The sequence below is a fragment of the Dendropsophus ebraccatus genome, chromosome 12 (genome assembly GCF_027789765.1).
Source record: "Dendropsophus ebraccatus isolate aDenEbr1 chromosome 12, aDenEbr1.pat, whole genome shotgun sequence".
Classification (NCBI taxonomy): Eukaryota; Metazoa; Chordata; class Amphibia; order Anura; family Hylidae; genus Dendropsophus; species Dendropsophus ebraccatus.
This window is the reverse complement of record NC_091465.1, coordinates 44,501,197-44,528,621: the sequence shown is the minus strand read 5'-3', so window position 1 is coordinate 44,528,621 and position 27,425 is coordinate 44,501,197. Positions and strand designations below refer to the sequence as shown.

Genomic DNA, 27,425 nt, shown 5'->3' with positions numbered 1-27,425 from the left:
GGGCAGTCATTTTTTAGATGATGTTGGCGGAGTCTCAGGAGGGCCACAGATCCTTTTTACTCATGGGCCAACAGAAGTATAAAGTGTATGGGGACTCTATGGCAGGCTGTAACAATGGAAAGGGCATGGCAGCCACTGGCCCTGGGCTGCCATTACAATAGATAATCTCCCATTGATCTTGTTGTCTCACTATATAACTGATGATATGCATTTATTGTGTTTAAATGTTTTGACTGTGGTATTTAACCCTTAGGCAACCCTGGATGTACCCGTACGTCCAGGGCCACCTACATGTGTTCAGAGTGGGGCCGTGCAGATTACTTGAATGCAGCCATTCCCGGTGTCTAGTGGGGTGGATCGCTCCTCTGGGACGTTGTCCCGGAGGAGCGATCCACACATCCTACTGCCACCGGGCTCAGCACCGTAATAGGCTCGGCACTCGATTGCTTCCGGCTGCAGCAGCCAGAAGCAATCAAAGTGCCTATCTCATCGAACTATGCTGCATATCTATGCAGCATAGATCTCAATGAGAGATCAGTGTACTTATACTAGAAGTCCCCCAGGGGGGCTTCTGGAATAAGTGTAAAAGTTAAAAAAAAAGTGTTATTATTATTAAAAAGCTCCCTCCCCTAATAAAAGTGTGAAACACCCCCTTATCCCATGTTATAAATAAAAATAAATAAATAAACATGTTTGCTATCGCTGCGTGCGTAATCGCCCGAACTATTAATTTATGCCATTCCTGATCTCGCACGGTAAATAGCGTAAGCGTAAAAAAAAATCCCAAATTGCAAAATTGTGCATTTTTGGTCGCATCAAATCCAGAAAAATTGTCGCATATGCGCAATCAAGGTACCGATAGAAAGAACACATCATGGCACAAAAAATGACACCTCATACAGCCCCATAGACCAAAGGATAAAAGCGCTATAAGCATGGGAATAGAGCGATTTTAAGGAACATGGTTAACAATGGTTAACAACTTTTTACAGGCCATCAGATACAATAAAAGTTATACATGTTACCTATCGTTGTAATTGTAACAACTTGAGGAACATATATAACAAGTCAGTTTTACCCCAGGGTGAACGGCGTAAAAACGGAAACCCCTTAAATAAAAGAAATGCGTTTTTTTTTCCAATGTCACTACACATTAAATTTTTTTTTGGTTTTCCAGTGTACTTTATGAAAAAATTCAGTCTGTCATTGCAAAGTACAATTAGTGGCACAAAAAATAAGGGCTCATGTGGGTTTCTAGGTGAAACAATGCAAGTGCTATGGCCTTTTAAGCACAAGGAGGGAAAAACGAAAACACAAAAATTTTAACTTGCCCCGGTCCTCTAAGGGTTAAGTGGAAACTAACAGCAAGTTAGAAGACTCTGAGCCCTTGGGAGGTTTAGAATGAAGGTAGTTTTCTTACCTCACACCTTAGCGCTGTTCTTGCTTTAGTTTAAGTAATATGTAAATACGATGGTTTGGTGCAATGGCCAGTATTAGTATTTCTGCCAGTATTTTAATAAGTCTTTTTTCAACCAAAACCAGGAGTGGGTTGAAAACACATAAAATGAGCAAATCTTTCTATTATAATTTTACCTTGTTAGTTCCACTCCTGACTTTGGTTGAAAAAAAACTGACCAAAGACTGAGGGAAATACTATGTGTGAACATAGCCCAAGGCTGCGTTCTGCATTGATGTCACACTTATCATTGCAGAGTACTAGATGAATATTCATCCAAAGAAGGTAATAAGTGATCAGTGGGGTTCTGATAAAAAAAATCACAAGGTGGGGGGTCCTGAGAGTCAGTGTTAGTGTGGTATTCCACGGGCCAATGGGGGCCCGATCAACAATGTAAACGAGTGCCGATCTGCTAGATTGGCGCTCGTTTACTGGGCCTATTCCACGGCCCGATAATCTTTTAGCAAGGGCTGCAAGGACATAGTTACCGATGTCCTTGCAGCGCTTGTTTAGCATACATTACCAACTATGCTGCAGGACTTCTCCTCCGCTTCTTCTCACTGGGTCCCGCGCACAGCAGCAGTTTCAGAGCAGCCTGTCTGTGCTGACAGGCCGCTCAGTCAATCACTGGCAAGGACCGCAGCGGCAAGTGTTTGGCTGAGCGGTCTGTCAGCTCAGACAGGCCACTCCGAAGCTACTGCTGGGCGCGAGACCCAGTGAGAAGCGGAGGAGAAGACCTGCAGCATAGTAGGTAATGTATGCTGTTTTATGAAATCGTCGGTCACCAGCCACGCACTGCTATTCCACATAGCGAAGCATGATCGGTGACCGATGATTTTAGGTTTTCACCTAAATAAACGATCAGCTGATGACACGATCATCGGCTGATCCTTGTCTCTATTCCAGGGAGCGATAATTAGAGATGAGCGAACCAGCCGGATTTCTGGTTCGGTGGATACATCGGTGGATACATCGTAAGGAACTCCTGGAAAACTGGGATACAGCCAATGCCAATGGCTGTATACCAGTTTTCCAGGCGTTCCTTACGATGTATCCACCCGCTGCAGGGAGGGAACAGACAGCGGGAGTCAGCCGCCGAGATTTCTCATTCATACGAACCAGAAATCCGTCTGGTTCGCTCATCTCTAGCGATAATCAGCCGAATCGGGCCAATTCAGACGATTATCGCTCGGTGGAATAGGCCACTTAGAATAAAGCAGTGGTCAGATATGCACAGTGCCATGCCAGCTACAATATATGGGACTGTTGAAGAAAGAAGAGTACAGCTGGACCTTAACTTTATTCAAAAAGTGGCATTCAGGACCTCCATTTATGTGATCATAAATTAAGTGACCATTATGTTGGGGGTGGATCCTGGTTGTTTTAGGCTGTGGATCCTGAATATCACTTATCATCTATCCTCTGGATAGGTCATACCATGTCAAAATATGACAGCCAAGTTTATTTTGTGGAGTTGTGCAAGGGTTTTTTTTTGCCAGTTTGGGTTACATAGAAACATTGAAGATTGTCACTAGAAAAAGGTCACTAGGTCCATCTAGTCTGCCCCTTTAATATTTCCTTCTTATTATCTTATCTTATCTTATTATCTCTTTTATAATTAAAAAAAAAAAAGAATGTATATATATATATATAGATAGATAGATAGATAGATAGTATACTGATAAGAGAGGAAAACTTTAAAATGTTACTTTTATTTATTTACCTTGTTTAAAACACTTTTCTCAGTTCTTGAATCAGCAAATTATACTTTCACTTATACAGTGGCCATCACCAGAACACTGTACACAAATTAATCTAATAGTTCATATTGCATTGTCTTGTTTCTTATTGCACTTCTCACATTTATATCTTTGCACTTTTCCCGCAGCTGTGTGATGTGCATGGCAATTATAAGGTGCTTAATTTCATTTTAGTTCATATTGCACCTTAGTAAAAAATTGCTAAGTCCCCTTGACTCTATTGCACTATTCACTGGTGTATTTTACACTCTTCCCGCAACAGTGTAGCATGTATTGCAATTTTAAGGTGCTTATTTTATTTCATTTATTTCTATAGTTCATACCACAGTTTTATGTTCATTCCACATGTAATATCTTTTCTGTGAGCTCAAATATCATACTTTATTAGAATTTCAAAGAAGGTTTTTTGTACTTCCCTTTGTTTATTTTCTTTACTTTTTTAGGGGTTCCTTCACACTTCATTCCGCTGGCCCAACGCGTTTCTTGAACCACTCATCATCAGGGGCCGGTTGGTAGGTATCCAGTTGGTATATCCATATGCACAGCACTGGTGATGGCCGCACACTGATTCCCACTACTGAGCTCTCTTTTATATCACTCGAGGATCCTCCTCCCGGTTTGGTTAATTGCTATTGTGGCCTATTCCCTCCTCTGGGTCCGGCCCACCTAGTACACAACAGAGAGGTGATCACATGATCGCTTGTTTCCTTATACCATATCAAATGACCTGAAGCGCATTCTGCGTGTCAAGCCTCGCTACGGACTTTCAACCTGAACGGTAATTTCTCTTCCATCTTGGAGACATTGATCTTGTCATTGCTAGGAGACCTGAGACGCTGTTTGCGTGTCAAGCCTCCTCCTGAATATTTATTCTAGCAGCGCAAAGTCAACATGTCTCTTTTAACCCCTCTTTTATCGGAAGCATACATATGAAATGTAGTCATTTAAGCCGTGCGGCTTCACAGTATTTAGCTGATAGGTCCACCGTGCCTCACATTGCAATAGTTTTTTATCATAGTTTCCCCGGAGCCATGATCTTTCTACCACTTCTATCACTTGACATCTGAGAAATTCGTAATCACTCGGCAAATTGCAAAGCTACAGGGGTCTCTCTTTGATTCCTTATATCTCCCACATGCTCGCTCAGTCTCTTTTTCAATGGTCTGAACATCTTTCCCACATAATTCAGTGGGCATGGGCAAGTGAGCATATATATATCTCTCCACTCGTAGAGCAGTTAGCAAAACGTCTTGTTTCGTATGATTCTCCTGTGCTGCTGCTTGTAAATGTTTTGCCAGGAATTATATATTTGCACATAGTGCAGTTGTTACACTTGTACGTTCCTGTTGGTTTTGTTGATTTTGCATTATTATTTTTATTTGTGAGTGGTAGATAACTGTGGACCAGGCGGTCCCTTAGATTACGTCCCCATCTGAACGTGATATGTGGGGTCTCTGATATCGCATTTGCGATTGTAGAGTCTAGTTGCAACACCGGCCAATATTGTGTTAATATGGCTCTTATCTCCTCCGATTTCACATCATAGGTCCCTATAATGCGAGATTGCTGGTCATCTCCTATTTCTTTTTGTCCTATGGCAAGCAGTTCATTTCTGTTTTTTTGTATCGCTTTCCAATAAGCCTGCCTGAGGACTTTTTTCGGGTACCCTCTATCCACTAGTCTATTTCTCAGATCATCAGCCTTAGTTTTGAATTCTCCTAAGCTCGAACAATTGCGACGTAGGCGCAAATATTGGCCAACAGGTATACCGGCTTTTAATGGCCGAGGATGACAACTGTCCCATTGTAATAAGGAGTTTGTAGCTGTCTCCTTTTGGTGGACAGTAGTTTTAAGTTTCGTAGTGGACGCTACCTGTATATCCAGATCCAAGAAGACCATATGATGTTGATCAATGGTCTTTGTGAATCGTAGGCCCATTTCATTTGTATTGAGCTCATCAACGAATTTGCTGAAGTCTTCAGGAGTAGAGGACCAAACCAGCAGCACATCGTCTATGAATCTAATCCACAGCTGGATGTGCCTGGACCACCACACCATCTCCTCTCCGAAGACGACCCTATCCTCCCACCAGCCGAGGTACAGATTTGCGTAAGTTGGGGCGCATGGACTCCCCATCGCTGTACCTCGCTGCTGGTGGAAAAAGTCGTCCCCGAAGAGGAAATAATTTTTCGTGAGGACAAAATCGAGGAGTACCATAATCAGCTCATTATGAGCTTCATACTGTACCCACCTTGTCCTCAGAAAATGTCTGACTGCCATCTTACCTCCCTCATGGGGAATCGACGAGTACAGAGCCTCAACATCAAGGAAGTCTAGATATGAGTTTGAATCCAACTGTATTTCGTCGATTCTCCTGAGGACATCTGTGGTGCCTCTAACATAAGACGGCAGTTATGCCACTATGCCCCGACGGTTGGACGGCTAATGCTCAAGGACTGCCAGTGGTGGCCCAATTTAAATATCTGGGCATCATAATTTGTAGACAATATTCTCTAGATGCCAAGGCAAATGTTTATCCCCTATTGGAATACATAAAATCCAAGTTTAAGATCTGGTCGACTCTCCCTCTTGCAGTGCCCGGACGTATTAATCTCATTAAAATGGTGATTTTGCCTAAATGCCTGTATATACTGGAACATGCTTCTGCCCCGGTTCCCATGTCCTTTTTCAGAAACCTACACTCTTTATTTCCCTCCTTTGTGTGGGGGGCATCTAGATCCAAACTGAGCTTACTGACACTTCAGAGGCCCAAGGCGTATGGTGGAATGTCTCTACCAGATATATACTTGTACTATCTGGCGGGACAGTTGAGGTATCTCGAGAGGTGGGTAGAAGCAAAGATTTTACCTAATAGGGAACATCATTTGGCTCACTTCCTGGATCTCCAGCATTTATGGCCAGTCTTGGAAGGTGGATATTTAAAACCCTCCCGGCTTTTGCCGCTACACAAGCTAGCATCACAAGTATGGGGCGCAGTCAAAAAACTACTGCATTATCAGGGAGTGATGACAGAGACACCCTTATGGTATCACCCTAATTTACCACATTTTTCTGAACACCTGGAACCCCGCTTCTGGATACGACATGGGGTCTGTACAGTGGGGGATGTGTGTCGGGGCCAGGTCTTCTGCTCATTCCAACAATTGCAAGATAAATTTGACTTACCACGGGGATCTATGTACAGATATTTACAACTCTGGCATGCTTTCAACGCCCAATTCCCGAGACCCTCTCTACCCTTCTCAGATTATCCTCTTATCGGTGTGTTTAGATCTCAGGGCCCTGGTGGCCTGATCTCTGCACTATACTCATTCCTCATACAGTACCGAATAGAGAATAATCCTTTACCAGTGGAGGACAGGTGGCGCTCTTCCTTAGGGGAGTTGTCTGAGGACGAGTGGTCTGACATCCTATCCTCTCATTTGTATGTTTCCCCTGCCGTCAACAATAGATTGACACAGTTGTTTATCATTCACCAAAGTTATCTCACTCCTGTTAGAATGCACAGAATGGGTAGATACCCCTCGGAGGAATGTCATAGATGCCACTACCCGAGATCCGACTTTTGTCATATGCTCTGGACTTGTCCAGATGTTGGATCCTTTTGGCAGGAAGTAACGGTCCAGCTGTCTCAGATGATAGGTATCCCGGTACCGTGTACCCACAAAATATGTTTGTTAGGCTTACTGGACGAAGAGGAGTGGCCTCATCATTGTAGAATTTTCCTCAGGGCATCTTTATTCATGGCACGAAAGACAATAGCGATGAGATGGATGGATGTCAGACCCCCCTCAGTGAGTAAATGGAAAAAACTAGTTAATTCCACGCTATCGTATGAGTTTATTGTATACAAGCACAGAGGCTGCCCTGGAAAGTTTCGCAAGGTATGGGGATGGTGGTGTGACTCACCTCTGACGGCGTTTCAGCCTAGTAGATTTATACGGATTGGAGAACACAATCTCCCTTCCCCTCAAGGAGGGGACTAGTATGACTCCGTGTAATTCTTATATGCGGATGTTCTTCCTAGTTGTAATGTGACTTGTGTGATGTTTGTTACATTGTGCTACCTTCTCTTTTCTGTACTGCCAATTTTGTTTTATGTTTAATCATTTATTGGATGCAAGTATACTTCTTTCTGCTCTGCTGAGCTGTCATGTACATGTTATGTTATGATATGTGTAATGCTTGTGTCTGCTCTTTATCCTTCAATAAAAGGAGTTTAAAAAAAACATAAGACGGCAGTGCTTCCACAAATGGTCTTAGCACTGCATCGACATACTGACATTTTGAGTCACATTGTCGATGCCCGCTACAATTGGGCGTCCTCGTAAAGGGGGGTACCCTTTATGTATTTTAGGGAGACTATAGAAACTCGCAATTTTCAGGTATTTAGGTTTAAGATAGTTGTACTCATTGAGATCTATCAATCTAGACTCTCTTGCTGCATTTAAGATCTGAGCTAGCTCTCTAGCAAAGGTCTCCGTAGGGTCTGATTTAAGCTTTTTATAACAATCCTTATCATTTAGTAAATTCAGGCACATTGCGTCATATTCCTCCCTGGCCATCAATACAATATTACCCCCCTTGTCAGAGGGTTTGATGACCAGGGAGGAATCACGCTCAAGAGCTACCAATGCTGCCCTCTCTTCCCTTGGAAGGTTTTGATTGGTTATTGTTTTCTGCTCCAAATTTCTAAAGGCCCTAGATACCAGTTCTACAAATGTGTCAATATGACTATAGTCACCCAGGGGAGGATTTTTTATACTTTTTTCTTTTAAACTGGTAAAGGGATCTTCACCCTCCACCCGTTCCCCCCGACTGAGCCAATTCATACATATCTCTAAACACCGTCATGTCCTCTTCTTCTAGACCAAGTTGTTGGCCATCTTTGAGATTTTTTATTGCAAAATATTTTTTCCATTTAAGACCACGTGCGAACATGTGGACATCTTTTGTCCACATGAACGCATTGAATTTCATCGATGGAACAAAGGACAGACCATTTGCCAGCACACTCATTTCAGAATAATTTAGTTGCAACGAGACCCCACAGATCACGTTCAGACGGGGACGTAATCTAAGGGACCGCCTGGTCCACAGTTATCTACCACTCACAAATAAAAATAATAATGCAAAATCAACAAAACCGACAGGAACGTACAAGTGTAACAACTGCACTGTGTGCAAATATATAATTTCTGACAAAACATTTACAAGCAGCAGCACAGGAGAATCATACGAAACAAGAAGTTTTGCTAACTGCTCTACGAGTGGAGAGATATATATATATGCTCACTTGCCCATGCCCACTGAATTATGTGGGAAAGACGTTCAGACCATTGAAAAAGAGACTGAGCGAGCATGTGGGAGATATAAGGAATCAAAGAGAGACCCCTGTAGCCTTGCATTTTGCCGAAAAACCCCGGAGTGATTACGAATCTCTCAGATGTCAAGTGATAGAAGTGGTAGAAAGATCACGGCTCCAGGGAAACTATGATAAAAAACTATTGCAATGTGAGGCACGGTGGACCTATTGGCTAAATACTGTGAAGCCGCACGGCTTAAATGACTACATTTCATATGTATGCTTCCGATAAAAGAGGGGTTAAAAGAGACATGTTGACTTTGCGCTGCTAGAATAAATATTCAGGAGGAGGCTTGACACGCAAACAGCGTCTCAGGTCTCCTAGCAATGACAAGATCAATGTCTCCAAGATGGAAGAGAAATTACCGTTCAGGTTGAAAGTCCGTAGCGAGGCTTGACACGCAGAATGCGTTTCAGGTCACTTAATATGGTATAAGGAAACAAGCGATCATGTGATCACCTCTCTGTTGCGTACTAGGTGGGCCGGACCCAGAGGAGGGAATAGGCCACAATAGCAATTAACCAAACCGGGAGGAGGATCCTCGAGTGATATAAAAGAGAGCTCAGTAGTGGGAATCAGTGTGCGGCCATCACCAGTGCTGTGCATATGGATATACCAACTGGATACCTGTGAAGCTACCAACCGGCCCCTGATGATGAGTGGTTCAAGAAACGCGTTGGACCAGCGGAATGAAGTGTAAAGGAACCCCTAAAAAAGTAAAGAAAATAAACAAAGGGAAGTACAAAAAACCTTCTTTGAAATTCTAATAAAGTATGATATTTGAGCTCACAGAAAAGATATTACATGTGGAATGAACATAAAACTGTGGTATGAACTATAGAAATAAATGAAATAAAATAAGCACCTTAAAATTGCAATAGATGCTACACTGTTGCGGGAAGAGTGTAAAATACACCAGTGAATAGTGCAATAGAGTCAAGGGGACTTAGCAATTTTTTTACTAAGGTGCAATATGAACTAAAATGAAATTAAGCACCTTATAATTGCCAGGCACATCACACAGTTGCGGGAAAAGTGCAAAGATATAAATGTGAGAAGTGCAATAAGAAACAAGACTGTGCAATTATCTTTATGAGTGCAATATGAACTATTAGATTAATTTGTGTACGGTGTTCTGGTGATGGCCACTGTATAGGTGAAAGTATTTGCTGATTCAAGAACTGAGAAAAGTGTTTTAAACAAAGTAAATAAATAAAAGTTACATTTTAAAGTTTTCCTTTCTTATCAGTATACTATTCTAAATAGGAAATCTAATATTGTGAAATTAAAGTAAAATGATTATTTATATATATATATATATATATATATATATATATATATATATGTGTACATTTTAGAAAGAAGATAAAAGAAATAGTAATTGTCGTAATTTTTAACTCTACAACCTTATAGTAAAAAGTTTTGCAAAACTCCCTTCTTCCCACCAACTGCTGAGAAAGAGAAAGGAAAAAAATAGAAAAACAAAACCCTCAAATTAATAATCATTTATTCTTTATGTATCATATATTGTAAAGTTTTCATTAGTTATTTTCCATCTTTTTTCAAGCACAAGAGGTGGGGCTCTAGGAGATACACAATTTTTGACACTCAATTCCCTTGCACAGAATAATATTCTTAACAATTCACATTTTTTTTCTGAAATGGGAGTTGTATTTTTTTTATAACCTCCCAATATTCCTATATGCGGAGAGATATATATACACCAATTTCTATTTTGGACTTTAACCTAATATTAATTTTCTCTAGTATTTCTTTATTGCAATACAAGACCAACTAATATGCAGCAATTTTTCATCTCCTGCTTACATCTCGGTCAGTTAGAATTACTACGACTGTGTATGTTATGGACAATGCTCAGTGGGAAGTACCGTCTGTGTATTATGTTGAATTGCATTCTTTCATAATTGCCGTAAGGGGAAATTTATTTTACATTTTGATAAATTCTTTCCCATTTGTTCAGTACTCCTAGATCTTCCTGCCAAATCTGACAGCTTGTAAATTTCAATTTTACAGTTAAGTTAGCATATATAACTGATAAAGGCTGCTCTATTCAGTGAAGTATGGAAACCATGCCTCGGTCTTATGTATTCAAACAATGCACTTAAGTTAAACATAGCTTTGATTTTTTTGCGAAATCCTTTATTTATCCCACGTTCTGAATATTTGAAATATTCAAAATTTTGCACAATGTTTTTTAAAGACCCCTAATTTCTTTATTTGTACTAAGCTCATATTATGCCATACTGACGCTATCTACAACAATTTAGTTGACCCTGTCTTCTTTTTCAAAAGCTTTCACATCCTTATTAGTGTGCTAACCATTCGAATGCTATTCCAATGGAACACTGAGTGGCTAAAAAATACCTCCTAATATTTAGCATTCTAGATTTAGTTCTTTTTTCAGATTGCCTTAATAGGGGTTTAGAACAACTGAGCTTTTAAAAACTAATTTATATTTTACCCCTAGATACCCCCGTATCTAAAAAAACAAAAAACCTCTTTCCAATTTTATGTTGTGTGTTTTCCCCATCAATCAGCTCTTTAGTAAAACTAAAAACTGTGGTACATTTGACTAGACATGTAATATATACACATGGTCTCACAGCTGACAATATATTTCAGAGCAAAAACCAAGCCGTGAGTGGGAAGAACTGCTTGTAGAGCTTTGAGACAGGATTGGAAGAATAGATCTGGAAAAGGGTATAAAAATGTTTCTGTTGCACAGTGCTGCAAAGTTCACAAGAGCACAATGGCCTCCACAATTAATAAATGGAAGAAATTTGGAACAACCAGGACTCTCTCTAGGATTGGTTGCCCCACCGTACAAGATGTGACCAAGAACCCCATGGTCACTCTGTCTGTGTGCTGATCTGTGCTGTATCCAGAAAAAATCCTATAATTAGTAAAATACACAGGAAAGCCCATCTGGAGTTTGCAAAAAAGTGTGTAAGGGAGGAAACCAGTCACTGCTCATCACTTGACTAATTCCATCTCTACAGTAAAGCATGGTGGTGGCAGCATCTTGCTGAGTGAATTTTTTTTTTATCAAATGGGATAAAGTACTAGTCAGGGACTGCAGATTAAGCCAAAGGTTAACATATCAACTATACAGTCACCCTAAGCACACAGCCAAGTAAATACTGAAATGAATTAGGGACAACTCTATGTATGTCCTTGAGTAGCCCAGACAGAGCTCTGACTTAAACCCGATCAAACATCTCTGAAAAAGAAATTGAGAATGGTTGTCCACCGACAGTCCCCCGAGCTTGACAAGATCTGCAGAGAAGAATGGAAGAAAATCCAGCCAGGTGTACAAACCTTGTGGCATCATACCCACAAGACTGAAGGTTTTACCAAAGTGGATTCAACTTTGTACTAAGGGCCCTATTACACAGGACGATTATCATGCGAAAAATCGTTAAATCATTCGAATTTAAACAATAATCGTTCTGTGTAATTGCAGGCAACGATCGAAAAATCATTCATATGTCGTTGATTGTTTATTTAGATCTGAACCAAAAATTATCGTTAATCGTTCGCTAATCATTTTTTCACTAATCGTTCAATGTTATAGCACATTGTTCATTGTTTTTCTGGGATCAGTAGAAATAAACGATCATAGTAACGATTGCAATAACGATCATAGTAACGATCGTAACTAACGATTATCGTTCTGCAAACGATAACAATCTCAGTTGCAAACGTTTATCGTTAGTCTTTAATTGTTAAAAATCGCTCAATGTAATAGGACCCTAAGTAAAGGGTCAGAATCCTTATTCCAATGCAAGATTTTAATTTTAATTCTTCAATAAATCATTGAAAAATCCGACATTTCGGAGATACACATGTAACATCAAAGTCTAACATGAGAAGCCTGGGTGCTGCTCAGAAGAGCTTATAGACTATGAGATTTTATTTTAGAACAAGGTCGCAATAAAACAAAATGTGAAAAAGTGAAAGGGTCTGACCTTCTGAATGCACTATATATATATGAATGTATTGTCATAAGGTCATTTGAAGATCAGCAAAAATGTTTCCTCATTTCTAAACATTGGTTTTATCAATACCAAGTGTACTAGTTCCATGTTCCTTTAGCCTTCCTACTGCACATTCTCTGCTATCTCTTTTCCAGTATCATAGTTTTTACCAAAGGTTTCGTCAATGGAATATCAGTTTGTCAACAAACCTGAAACTACTATATACCGTATGTTAAAATGGAAAAATGACTCACAAAGTACCCTAACTCCTGCAATGGCATCAAACACTTTTTGTACACTCGCTACTCTAATTACATTGATCACATGGAACTGCTCCATTATAAACAGAAGCTATGACGCTAAGCATGGAACAGAGCCTAAAAATGTTAGGTCGTGAACTCTCTGTCCTATAGTACATACAGAGATGATAAATATAATAAGTAATTCTATAACTCCTAAGTAAGTGACACTAAGAGGTAAGAAGCCAATTTTAAGGCTATGATTAACTCTGAATAGATATGTGCATTCTTCTATGCAGTTTCATATGTTCACATTGTCGGACTTGGACTTTAAGAACTCTTCAACGCATAGTAATGTACTGGCATTTGAATAAAAGATCATTAATTAGCTATGAAGAAATATTTATCCTGTTCTATTCAAAAGACAGCTGACCTTCTTTAAAAAAGCCTAGTGTGAAATTATTTATAGAATTGGATGAACAGAGAATAGAGTGTGTGGAAAAAAACAGCTGTTGTAACTGCGTGGGAGGAGAAGTGGGATCATTTCTCTACAGCTCAGGTGGAAAAAAATCTTGTCAAAATGCAATATGAGATTGCAGGCTGATATCTAGTAAGCGTGGTAGTGTCCTGTGACACATTGGCAGTTAACAGGAAACCTTTTTGCTTCTGGAACAATATCTCATATTACCATTTTATTTGATCAGAAAATATATTAGCAGACGGAGAAAATTTATTAAGTTCCACCACAATTTTATAGGTTTGAGTGCTAGTACACAACATTATTAGGTAAGGTGCCTAAGGTGACCTTTCAGGAGTGTTTTTCCGTATCATTAGTTAACAAGTATTCTGCAGCTTTTAAAGTATTAGTAAAGTAAAAATAATAAATTAGCCATTGATTTTAAGATTGAACATAAACCACCAAGGAATAAAAAATCTAATTTATCTAGTTCATTTATGTTTAGAATCTGGTTTAGATTTTAAAATGTGAACATACAGATCTTTATCACTTTATTTATGTGAACATTCATTGTACACAATATTCTTACAATATACCCAAAACCTAAAACAAGAATTAAAATTGTATAAAGATATGATTTGCAAAGAGTGATGGGAAATTCAAAGAGTACATCGAGTATATCAAGAAACAAGCTTGGTAAGTAGCAATTAGAGATGAGCGAACCTCAAGCATGCTCAAGTTCATTTGAATCTAAGAGTGCAGCATTTGATTACCGATGGTAAAAAAAAATGCTGTGCTCTTGGGTAAAGACAAACCTGAGCATGCTTGCTGTTCACTTATCTCTTGTACTAAGCCCTGCCTGGGTGATACAGCAAAATATGCTGTGTTAAGTTAATATACAGTAGAAAAGCTGGCAGCTATAATGCAATAGATGCAATCCCCTTCAGAAGAAGAAATAGCAACTCTTATTTAACCCCTTCAGGACTGGACTAATTTTGGCCTTTAGGACAAGAGCCCATTTTTTAAATTGCAACCTGTCTCACTTTATGTGGTTGTAGCAACATGATGCTATAACTTTTCTTTCGGATTCTGAGATCGTTTTTTTTGTGACACATTGTACTTTAGGTTAGTGGTAAATTTTGGCCGATATGTAAAAAATATTTTGTAAAAAATGCAATTTTTTCCATGAAAAAAATGCCAAAATTAGCATTTTTCTCATTTGAAATTTTCTGCAGTCACCGCGCAGGTTTAACCCTTTCCCCTAAAATGACATCCAGGGACATCATGAAAGCAGTGCCATTCTGCATCATGACATCCCTAGACGTCATGCTTTTACTGCCTCCCCCCATTGCCCCTAGCTGAGCCGTGCTCCCCCCCGGCAGTTAACCCCATAGACGTTGTGGTCGGTGTGACCACAGCATCTATAGGGAGATTCTCTGCCTCTGCTGATGGGGCGGTGAGAGGAGGCTGCAGCACATTGCTTCCTCCCACCGTCACTGCCGTGATGCTCCCCCCAAGTCCCCCTTCCTTCTCCCTGTCCATCCGTGTTCCTCCGCCCCGATCCAGGTTCTTCCCCAGTGCTCTCCCCCGCCCCGATCCAGCTTACCCCCTCCCCCCGTGTTCCCCTTCTCCTCCCTTCTCCGGCTCCCTCCCGTTGTTCTTTAATGTTTGTATGCAACATGTATGTGCTGTAATGTATTATGCATGTACCTGCAAAAGTAAAAACACACAAACAAATTAAATAAAAAAATAAATATTTAAAATAAATATACACATTCCCCATCCACCTTTATAAATGATCCCCTATAAATAAGATACATACATTTGGTATCGCCGCGTCCATAATGACCCCGTATATTAACCCATTACATTAATTATACCGCCCGATTAATGCCTTTAAAAAAAATAAATAAAAAAACTAACCAAAATGGCAATTTTTTGTTAATTCCACTCCCTAAAAAATATAGAAAAAAGCTATCAAAAAGTCACATGTACCCAAACGTCAGGTGTACCACTAAAAATGTCAGCTTATGCCGCAAAAAAAAAGCCTCACATAACCCCATTGGTAAAAATTTTTTAAATATTACTGCCCTTACAATATGCAAGAAACAAATGCCTTATAGTTAAATGCCTTAACTATAACTAAAGTTATATAAAATGTATATCACTGTAATCGTACCGACCTGACGAATAAAGATAACACGTCATATGTAACATATAGTAAACGGCGTACAAAAAAAATGGTGAAAAACAGCTGCCAAATTGTGTTTTTTATTCGTACCACCTCATAAAAAAATTAAATAAATATTGATCAGGGTGTCACATGTCCCTCAGAATGGTACAGATGAAAACGTCAACTTGTCTTACAAAAATATTTTGGCACTGCAAGGCCTCTGTGATATGGTATATTGGTTAAAAAATCCTGAAATAAAAAAAATTCCCCAAAATTTACCAGTTCTCTGTCATGTCTGCGGCCTGTGGTTGAGTCAGGTGACGCACTGCGGCCACATATAGGGGGATTTCTAGAAACATTGGAATCGGGAATCATTAGTGAGTTCCATTTCTCAGTTAGTATTTGCTGTGTTAGAGGGTAAAAAATGGATTAAATTGAATATCTTCCAAAAAAAATTAAAAATTTCCCCTCCAACTTGCTTAAATTTCTGTGAGACACCCAAAAGGGTTAACACACTTATGAAATGTTACTTTGAATACTGAGGGGTGCAGTTTTTACAGTGGATGGATTTATGGGGGTGACTAACATATAGGGCCTACAAATCCACTTCAGAACTAAACTGGTCACTAAAAAAAAAAATCTGAATTTAACATTTTCCAGAAAATCGCTGCAAAATTTTAAAGCCCTCTAACATCCTAAAAAGTAAAAGGACGTTCACCAAATGACGTCACAATAAAGTAGACATGTTGCAGATGTTGCAGTAAAAATTAATTCATGTGGCATGACTATTTTTCTTAGAACAAGAGAATTTTCAATATAAAGGATTGGAAATTTTTCAAATTTTTGCACACATTAACCAATTTTTGAGTGTATCAACCAAAGTATACCACCAACATAAAGATGAATATGTCCCGAAAAATGTTGAAAATCTCAAATCGCGATAGTTAAAAGCATCTGAAAGTGCATTAGCACTGCAATGCAATGTGCCTGTAATAGGCAAAGCTTATCAGACTCAGCCTTAGGCTGAGCCTGATCAGCTTCTGTAGCTGAGACACCAGAAGGCTTTGAGGAAGCCTCCTGACGTCACAGCAACCATCTGGGCTGTGCGATCTCACCACACAGCCCCGATGGGGAACGAAGGGAGGATTCTCCTTTCTTGCAGCACTATAGGTCGCACGGATCACAGCACCTATAGGGTTAACTGCAGAGATCTGGGCTAACAGATCTTGTCAGTTGCGACGGGTGTCTGGCTATCACTGACAGTAGGGCCCCCCCCGTGGATGACACGGGTGCAGGAGCATCCTTGACCCCTACCGGCACATCCATCTGTTGGAATGCTGTGCAGAAATGGACGTGTCTGTACGTAACTATGGGGGAAGGGGTTAACGGGGTACTCCGGCCCGGCCATATTTTTTAGATATGGCCAGGGAGGGGGTGGTTATGGATGCCGGAGGTCACTTACCTCCCCGGTTCCAGCGCCGGGTCCCGGATCGCTGCGCCCCGTACCCCCGACCTGCAGGCGCTTCATGGTCTGAGCTGCCGCACGAGACGTCTCCAGGCAGCTCAGCCATTCAGTGGCTGAGCCCCGTACCCCCGTACCCCCGACCAGCCGCCGAATGGCTGAGCTGCCTGGAGACGTCTCCAGGCAGCTCAGACCAGGAAGCGGCCACGGGAGAAGGGTACAAGGCGCCGCGATCCGGGAACCGGCGCAGGAACCGGGGAGGTAAGTGACCTCCGTCATCCATAAACACCCCCTCCCCGGCCATATCTCAAAAATACAGCCGGGCCGGAGTACCCCTGTAAAGACATGCCCTGGCTGGCACTGCCATACCATGAGAAGCATAAGAAGTTAAACCTGACACAGAGATTTATTTGACATATTTTTGAAGCCAAAGCCAGGAATATACTTGAAAGGAAGAGAAATCTCAGTCTTACCTTTATGATGTTCTCTGTTTTTAGTCTGTTCCTGGCTTTCTGTGTAAAGGCACCCTTATTTATCTTTATTATACTCATATTGGGTCAATGAGTACATTCATGCTACATTGAACACGCAAGGCAATTACTCAATTAACTAAGTGAACATTTTAATCAACCCTATATGAGCATGCTGTTTTAAGAATGACTCCTGTAGCAAGTAATTGATATGAATCACTGCTCTGTTCTCTGCTCTGACACAAAGGCATCATTAATGTTACTTGGGACATAGCAAAAAAAAAAAAAAAACTATTCACAAATAAATGTAAAAAATGCCAGAAAAACACCAACATCATCATTGGCATTTTTTCTAGCATTTTTTGGAGGCCAGGAAAATGCCACAAAAAACTGCACCTGGGCGCACCCTAAAACTTTTTTTTCAGAACTCATTGTCTGGAATAATTAATACAAGTCTTGGAGATGTGAATTGGAAGTTCACATCATGTGATGTTAATCCTAGATCCTTTTTAGGCCACAGAGCCCAACAGTTTTTTTTTTAAATCCTGTTTTTTTTAAATTAAATCAATGTTATTGTGGCTTTTTCTATTATTCTTGTATGTTAATATGCTCAGTAATGCCCACCTGGGGACAGCAGTGATATTTTGCTCTTGTGTATCTTATTTTTCCTCCTTCTTTAAGTTGAATTAATCACCTTACATGCATTGTCTATTGCTCTAGTGTTGTTGTTATCTTTAGATTAGCGTTAGCTATACCACTAATGAACATGCATCTAAAAATGACCATCTTAGGTTGAAATGCTCTCGTGATGACATAAGATCTTGCTCCATGTGGAAGGATGTTAGGTTGCTGTGTGGAAGGACACGTTGCTAACATAGTTTACTAGCCTGTCTATCTTATATAGATTATTGGTGGAGGCTAATTTTCTCATTTTAAGAAGATAAATTCCTTCCTGACTTTACATCTAGCAAAATCTATGGATCAACAACCCCTTCTCAGAATCTGTTAAAGTGTTCACTGTTGTTTGAGAAATGATTATTGTGCAGTATTGTCACTTCTGTTTTTTAAATTAATAGGCTTTCAAGTGCCTATTCACCCTGCACCCCACCACATAATGATGTACCTTATAAGATGGAGCTTACTGCTGCACCTCAATAGCTTCTGTCTCTAGTGAGAGACCCAATACAATATAAGTCTAAAGTATGTGCTGGGCCTCACGCTGGCGACGCAAACTATGCAGAATCAGAGGGAAGCTCTGTCTTATAGGGCGCACGTGTATGTGGCAAGGAGTGGAGAGAACTGTTGAAAGCCTGTTCTGGTGCCGAAATTCAAAATAGATGTGCTTTAGACAAATGACTATTGTGCAGATAAGAACAAAGACTTCTTCTGCAGAGGACCTTGGACTACCATTTGGTAGTAGAAGCCAACAATGCTGGTCCAGACACTTTGGTTCAGGGATACAAAGCCTATGTGAGATGTTGTGTCTATTGGGTCAGTATGTCGAGTGACATAGACAACATAGAGGCCTACTCCACTTTAGCCTTTAAAGCGCTACAAAAACACAGACACTTTTTTCCAAAGACAGCACCACTCTTGTCTCCAGTTTGGGTGTAGGTCTTGTAACTCTGTTCAATTTAAGTGAATGGAGCTTAATTGCAAACCACACCTGAACTGGAGACAAGAGAGGTGCTGTCACTGGCCATGTTTTTGTAATGCTGGAAGCTAGTCATTCAGGCTGCTTGCTCATTTTGACCATCACAGACCATTATACCAAGTTCATGGTGGTTGTTGTACTGTAGGTGGCTTAAACGCTAAGGCTACCGCAGCTATTCTGAAATATTTTTTACAATGGTAAACCAAACTCTCAGATATGCTTAGGGCTATGTTCCCATGATGTACTAAAAATCGCAAGAACGTTGGAACATAACCTAGGACTTAATCATCTGCAAAAAAAGCTGACTAGCCAACTTTGCTAAATGAGCCGATGTACATCTATAGTAACACCATACTTTTTCAACAAGGTATACTCTCTACTACCAGAAAAGTTGAAGAAAGATTATCAAAAGATTGCATGTAATGGACCTCAAAGGTGGTACCAATAAAACAACAGCCCATTCTGCAAAAAAACACTTAACACTGTGAGTCAAAAAATACAAAAGCTTTCCTTCTAGCAAAATCTGTGCTAAAAATGTCATATGCTTAAAGAACAGCTTACAACCTTATTAGAGGGACTCCCACAGAAATTGAGAAATTTTGCAAATATTTTGGAATGCTTATTCTTTTCTGTTCCCTAAAAATTAGAAAATTTCAGCTAAAACGATATATTATTGAAAGAAATATAAATTTTCATTTTATGGCCTAACTCTATTAAATTCTATAAAATATCTTTAAAAATTGCATCAGAAAAAAACATCTTAAACATTTTAAAATAAGCTTCTCAACTTCTAAGCCCCTATAAAAGTAAAAGTATGTTTTTCAAATAAAGCCAACATACTGTGAATGTGAAGTATTAACTAATTTATGCGTTATGACGATTTATAACAAGCAAAGAATTTCAGATTTCAAGAAAGGAACATTTTTCAAAAATTTTTACGAATTTCAAAAATATGTTTTTCATAAATTATCATTGAATGGGTCCACTAAAATGGACCAGTAGCATAAAGTACAATGCATCATGAATGTCTCAAAATCTCTTAGATAAGTGAAAGCATCACAAAGTTATTATCACAAGTAAGACAGGTCAGCCCCCAAAGTTTGCTAAATTGCTGGGTTTTCTTTTCACTTTCACCCCATCAATATTTTTATTTTTCAGTTCCGCTGTACATTTTATAGGAAAATGTCTTCTTCACCACAATCTCACAATATTTTTCTCCTTTAGGCATTCACCTTGGCTGAGTTTGAGGTTCAGCTCATAGGCTGTCAGGACAGGGGAGGCAGGGACAAGACACAACAGTGAGCCCTGATGCTGAACCCACCAACTGTCCCTACCTACTTGCCTCAATCGGCCCTAGGCGGCCGTGGACAACCACGAAGACGTTCCCTATACTGAGTATGTGCAACACAGAACAAGAAAGACATACAAACACAATATAGAATAGTCGAACAGGTAAAGTCAAAAACCAAGCAGGCAGCGCAGTACAAAACAAGTAGCAGTCGGATAGTCAAAAGTCAAAGCCAGAGGTCAGGTAACACAGACGAGCAAGCTGAGGGATTTAGGATGGGGAGCGCAGGAATAGACAAGGGTAGCTGGGATCCGGATGTTACTCAAAATAGCCAGCGCTGGGACTGAGTCCCAGCTTTGATTTATGCTGACCAAGAGCCCGGTCTGGATCCCTATTGGACCAGCGCTCTGATCTTCCAGGTTACAGACAGGCAGAGAGACCCATCAATCGCAGAGACCAGACAGGTGCAAAATCAAGTCCAGAAGCTTCTCAGCTTAACTCCTGCATTGCTGGAAGCTGAGAAGCAATCGGGTGTGGCACACAAAAGCAAAACACCAGGCCCAGTTCAGACCAGGCTACTGCAGATTGCTGACATAGGCACTTTGCAAAAGCCCCTTTGGGTAGTTATTTTTATTGAAATGACTGGTAAGTGTACTTGCTTGTTCTGTATAATCCAAGATTGGTATTGTCATTCATATGGTTAACTTCCATGTCTAGAAACACAACTTTATTGTGACCTACATTAGTGTAAAAGCAGGAGCCCAGTTATTGTTTTTTAAGTGGTCAGCAAACTGGCTCAAATCAACGTGACTACCTTTCCAGATGATGAAGAGATCAGCAGTATATTTTCAGTAAAATCTGTCTTTCCTAATCCACCAGGATCGCTTTATAAATGAGAAGTTATACTGCCCCATAAATAAGTATCTATTGCAGTCCCCAAGTAAATACATTAGGAGAGTTTACTTCAGCCAGATAAATCAGCTTTTAATACATTACCTATGACAAAAAATTAAAATCTTTTTTAAAATGTGTCCATATGTAAAACACACACATGGTACCTCTGTTCTCAATCACAATCCATTCTGGCAGGCTGTTTCGAGAGCCGAGCAGTTTTTTCCCCCATGAGTAATGTAAATGTGTTTGATTGGTTCCAGCATCCACCAATAGCTAATACAGTGCCTGTATGTTTCATTAAAAAATGTATGATTCAATCACTAAAGTACAGTTGTGATGAGCGAACATGTTCGTAAATGTTGGTACGTTCTTACGAACATGACACTTATTGTTAGTGTTTGCCTATCACGAACAATATGTTCGATGATCGGGATGGTTATAACGATCATTTTCAAACATATTCAAACATGCGAACGTTTATCTCGTGATGTACACAACTGCGTAATTTACGCTTTGCACCTGATAATCTGTATGCATGTGTCTAGTTTAATATGTACGCTTCTACTGTACGTTCGTTGTTTGTTTGTGAATGTTCGGCGAACACGAACCGATCTCAATAATTTTTTTTTATGTTCGCTCATCACTACAGTACAGTACTATACGTGTCAAACAGAATAGTGGACACAGGGACCCTTACACCTCATTTTTTTTTATAGGGCAGGTGCATAAAGGAGCCAGTCTGTACAGACAATACAGCAGAGGAACCGATGGGTAGTCCCAGAATTATATGGTAATAATAATAATAATAATAATTATAATAATAATAATAATAATAAACATCATCATCATATTAAAGTTTATGTCATGTTTAAGTCATGGATATAGTTATCATAAAAAATAATCTCTATTAGGGCATTATTATGTCTATCTATCTATTATGTATGCACATACATATAATATTCCTTTCTGTATAATTTTTATTATTTTTTCCTATATAATTTTATGATTTCTTTCATGTTTTTTTTTTACGCAGTTACTGTTAATTAACCTTGTGCTTTGTTTATTAATCATGTGCTCAAACGTGCTAACACAGTATTGGCTTATGTTCCTCTTAGGTATACGGACACACGTGATGTGGGATTTGCTGCAGCTTCTATGTACATGTAGGTCTGTATTTGGAGTTCATGCGGCCCTAGGCACTTTGAGTGCTGACACCCCAAACCAACGCTCCTAGGACCAGTAAGGGGTAAGTGTTGGGCTGTTTTCCTACATTGCATTTATATAAAAACACAGTGTAGGAACACAGCATTTCAGCACTTTGTGGGTACTCTCCACTGGCCTAGCGCTACAGGTACAGATCCCACATCCAGTTTATTACCAAATATGGTAGCTACTAGCACAGCAGGTACAGCACCATCCATCCATTTATTTGTTTGTTTTTTCTTTCTCTTTTTTTGTTTTTCAGATCCTGAGGACTTCGTCGGATTCGGTGTCATTGACCTACATATATATTTTTTTTTGGTCAACAAGGGATATGGGGCTGTTTTTATTTTAATGAAAAAAGTGTGTTTGGTGTATTGTTTTTTTTTTTTACTCCGTTTCCAAGCTTAGTAGTGGAAGCCATCAGAAGGAAATTTTTATTAAAATAAAAACACCGCCATATCCCTTGTTAACCATTTTATTAAAGTAAAAAATCTGCCGGCCATTGACGCAGCCACCAAATCTTTAACAACTAAGCAGTGGAAGTATATCAATATACATACTTGCCCGAGTGCATAAAAGTATCTCAGATATATACAAAGCCAACAAACAACACTATATATAGTATTAAAAACTCTGGGGGATCAAAACCCATACCACCTTCTAACCAAGTAACCGAATCCAACGTACCATACCAGTATCTAAACAACAAAAAAGAGAGACAAAAAAACAAAAAAGAGAGAGAAAAAAACATTAGTAAATGGAGAGTGCTGTTGCTGCTGTGCTTGTGGCTAACACATGTGGTTGTGAACTGCAGGTGGGACCTGGCCTTACAAGTTCAGGTCTTGCCTGCAATTTACATGTGTTAGCCCAGGTGGCTAGCACAGCAGGGAAGAGCATCCATAAAGTTTGAAATACTCTGTTTCCACATTATGTTTTTAACATAAATGCAATGCAACACTTACCCCTTCCTACTCCTGGGGGCGTTAGTATGGGGTGTCAGCACTCAAATTGCCTTGGGCACCATAAAATTCAAATACAGGCCTGTGTTTTGGAGCCAGACAGTAAGCATCCACGCTTACCCCCCCCCCCCCTTGAGGCCAGACAACAACTAGTGATCTGTATAGATTGCTGCTTACTTTCCCCTACTCATTCTGATGAGTGATTTAACCCCTTCCCCACTGGTTCTGGAGCAGTGTGCTCAGCAAAACGAGTGGGGACAGTAAGTAGTGATCTATACAGATTGCTGCTTACTGTCTGGCTCCAAAAGAGTTAAGTGGAGAGGCACTGCATCCCCACTTAAACCCTTCCTTGCAAACTGGGCAGGAGGCATACAATGAATGCTTCCTGTTCAGCCTAAGTAGTGGAGACAGAAAGAGAATTATTACTATATGGTGGCACATAGGAGACCTTTACTGTGTGTAGGCACAGGGGGCATTATTACCTTGGAAAGGAACAGTGAGCCATTATTTCTATATAGGGGAGCACATAGGGCATTATTACCATATGGGGACACATGGGCCATTATATATATATATATGGAGGACACATTTAATTCTGTGTGGAGGCACAAGAGGTGTTATTACTGTAAAGAGACGTGTGTGTGTGTGTGTGTGTGTGTGTGTGTGTGTGCGTGTGTGTGTGTGGGATTATTTATGTATGGGGCATTATTATTATATAGGGAAGCACAGGCACAGGGGTGATTATAACTGTATAGGGGCACAAGGGTTGTTTAATGATATGTGAGCACAATTACTATATGGGGCTTTATTACAGCTGTATGGAGGCACAAAAGGTGTTATTATTGTATGGAGGCATGGGGGCAATATTTATGTATGGTCACTGTTACTCTGTGGGGGCATTCTTACTGCATGGGAGTTCAGGGGGAATGATTATCATATTACATATCCTATCACATTTAGGGCATTATTATAATGATTATATTATAAGGACATTAGTACTGGATGGTACACTAATGGGGGCACCATACTCTGCAGAATCGAGTCCCACTTGGAAGAAGTCTTTGTGGTGGTTTGAGTCAGATAAAGAAGAAAATGAAAAGAGCTTGCCTCCAGTCAGAGAAGACGTCACCTGTAAGTTACTGGATGCAATTGTAATAATTTATAAGATCTGCAGAGCTACTATATAATACTAGAATCTATCACTATATGGGGGCATATTGGTTATGTTGGTCTCTACATTAGATACAGTGTATTTGATTATGATGTGTGTAAGTGCTTTGGCCCTTGTATAGCACTGGTAGTACTCTATTCTAGCCTCTATTATACACTGTTGTATATACTACACATATTACTTGGCAGAAGGGTTGGCATATCAATGAATAACTATCACACTTGTATGCAGATATTTTGATGGTAATTTCAGATCAAATGACTAGCAAAATTACCCAGGTTTGCACAAATCTATTTTCTTTAACTATCTGTTCTGTGTCTGCGATTGGTTTACTTGCTACTAATATTAAGCTGGCATATCCAGTAAAGTAAACCTTTTACTACAAAATACAAAATAAATTTTTCTTTTTTTTTTTTTCAATTGTAATTTTTATTATTTTTCAAAAAAAGAAAGACAAAAAATTGTACAAACTGGGTGATGCATATGTAAAGGCAGCAGAACATTGTTATAACACATAACATACCATAGATGTCAAGAAGATAACTTAACCCCTCAACAGGAGCAGGCAGGAAATTCAGAATAATATACCGTAACAGAACAGCAGCTACCAGGTCCCGGTCAGGGTTGAGAGAGAACAACGTCTGTATGGGTGGGGTCCGGAGACCATACTAAGCCAGTAACAAAAACAACACAGGACAAGACAGAGACGTGGGACAAGAAGGGAGCAAGAAATGATGGGGGGGGGGAGGGAGGGAGAGGGGGGGAAGACAAGGACAGGGGAAGACGACGACGGGAAGAGACGGACAAGGACGGGAACCTAGGATGGACCAGAGGCAAGTGCTGCCGGGGAGGAATACAAGTCCCAAGGAGCCCAGATAGAGTCAAAGGCCTCCAGCCGGTTGTTCAGGGATGCCGTAAGGCGCTCGAGGGAGCGTAACTCCCTGATTCTGGCCTTAAAATGCGGGATGGAAGGGGAGGACGATTGCCTCCAACATTTGGCGATTAGGGACTTGGCTGCAGTCAGGAGGACCAATAACAGTTTGGCTTGTTTTTTCCTGATAGTTTTAGGGAAAAGGTTGAGGAGGCAGAGGCCTGGGTCCCTATGGATTGTGACACTGAGGATAGCTGATGATATCTCGCACACCTCCCTCCAGAAGGGTCGAATAAGCTCACATTCCCAGAAGATATGGAACTGGGAGCCTAATTCCCTAGTACATCTCCAACATAGAGGGGATATTGAGGCATTGAACTTATGTAGCACCTCCGGAGTGCGGTACCAGAACATCAGGACTTTATAATGGGATTCCTTATAGGTAGTACATATGGAGGAGGTGGCAGCCCTGTCCCATATAGTGGCCCAGCACTCCGGAGGCAGAGTCCTCCCTAATAGCGTTTCCCATTTAATCATATAGGCGTGCTGCACCTGGGTTCCCTCAGCAGGGGAGCCAAGGATGCGATAAATGTCAGAGATAAGGCCCGAAGTGGAGGTCCCCATCCTGACTAGTTGCTCGAAAGCTGAAGGTTTAGAGACTGTGAGGGCTCCCAGGCGCGACATCATAAAATGTCGGAGTTGGAGGTACATAAAGTGCGCCGAGGGAGGGAGAGCATATTTGTCAGTCAATTTATCATATGGAAGGAGTGTACGAGATATGGGGTCAACAATGTCTGCAAACTGAAAGAGTGCCTTAGATCCCCAGAGCTTGACAGTATGGGACTGAAGACCAGGAGGGAAATTTGGGAAGAGCAGGAAAGAGTTCAGGGGGGAGGCAGAAGAGGTGAGCCCAAACCTGGCAGAGCACGAGGACCATATGTGGAAGGTAAAACGGATAGGTCCCAGGAGTGAGAGATGTGAGAAGCTAGGCGGTGAAGAGTGCCACAGGAAGGAGTTAGGATGGAAGGGAGCTAGCCATATTTTTTCAATCTCCGCCCACTTCTTGTACGCCAGATATTTGGACCACGCCGTAATTTGGCGGAGGTGCGCCGCCCAGTAGTAGTGGAGAAAGTTAGGGACCCCCAGCCCTCCTCGAGATCTGCTACTCATCATAACCGAGTTGGGGATGCGGTGCCCCTTGGACGCCCAGATAAACTTGAATGCTGCTCTTTGAACACTTCGCAGCTCTGAAAGGGGGATACGAACTGGGAGCGTCTCAAAGTAGTATAGAAGTTTAGGCAAAATGGTCATTTTTACCGCCGCCACACGGCCTAGGAGCGAGATGTAGTGGGGGGACCATTTAGTCAGGAGGTTCCGTATATCTCGGAAGAGGGCTGGGTAGTTAGCTGAGTATAGGGACGGATAGGAGGGAGTAAGACGGATACCCAAATATTTAATGGAGGCAGAGGTCCATTTAAATTTAAAATTTGAGCTAAGCTGGGCAATCAAGGAGGCCGGGAGATTTAGGGGCATAGCTTCAGATTTAGAGGTATTGACCTTGTACCCTGATAGACGACCATACGTACCCAAGAGGGAATGTAGGTTCGGGAGGGAGATGAGCGGGTCTGACAGGGTGAGGAGGACATCATCTGCGAATAACATGATTTTAAACTCCTTACCTCTAACCGACACACCTCTGATGTCTGGGCAGTTTCGAATCGCCGCCGCCAGGGGCTCAATGCAGAGAACAAAAAGCAGGGGTGACAAAGGGCAGCCCTGGCGGGTGCCATTCGAAAGGGAAAAAGTCCCAGACAACATATGAGGAAATTTAAGGGCTGCTGTGGGATTGGAGTATAAGGCCCTGACCGCTGTTAGGAAAGGCCCAGAGAAGCCATAGCATTGCAATGCCTCAAACATAAAAGGCCACCCAAGGCGGTCAAAGGCCTTTTCAGCATCCAAACTCAGCACAAGGGCACTCTCTTC

At 40.7% G+C, this 27,425-nt stretch overlaps 1 protein-coding gene across 1 annotated transcript in view; it reads right to left on the bottom strand.

Moving 5' to 3' along the window:
• Nucleotides 1-25,138, bottom strand: part of SHISA7 (shisa family member 7) — a 374,289-nt gene extending 349,151 nt beyond the window's left edge. Inside the window, exon 1 of the mRNA XM_069948146.1 lies at nucleotides 25,095-25,138. The gene's annotated coding sequence lies outside the window, so the exon portion shown is untranslated. The remainder of the gene's footprint in view (nucleotides 1-25,094) is intronic.
• Nucleotides 25,139-27,425: the final 2,287 nt, after the last annotated feature.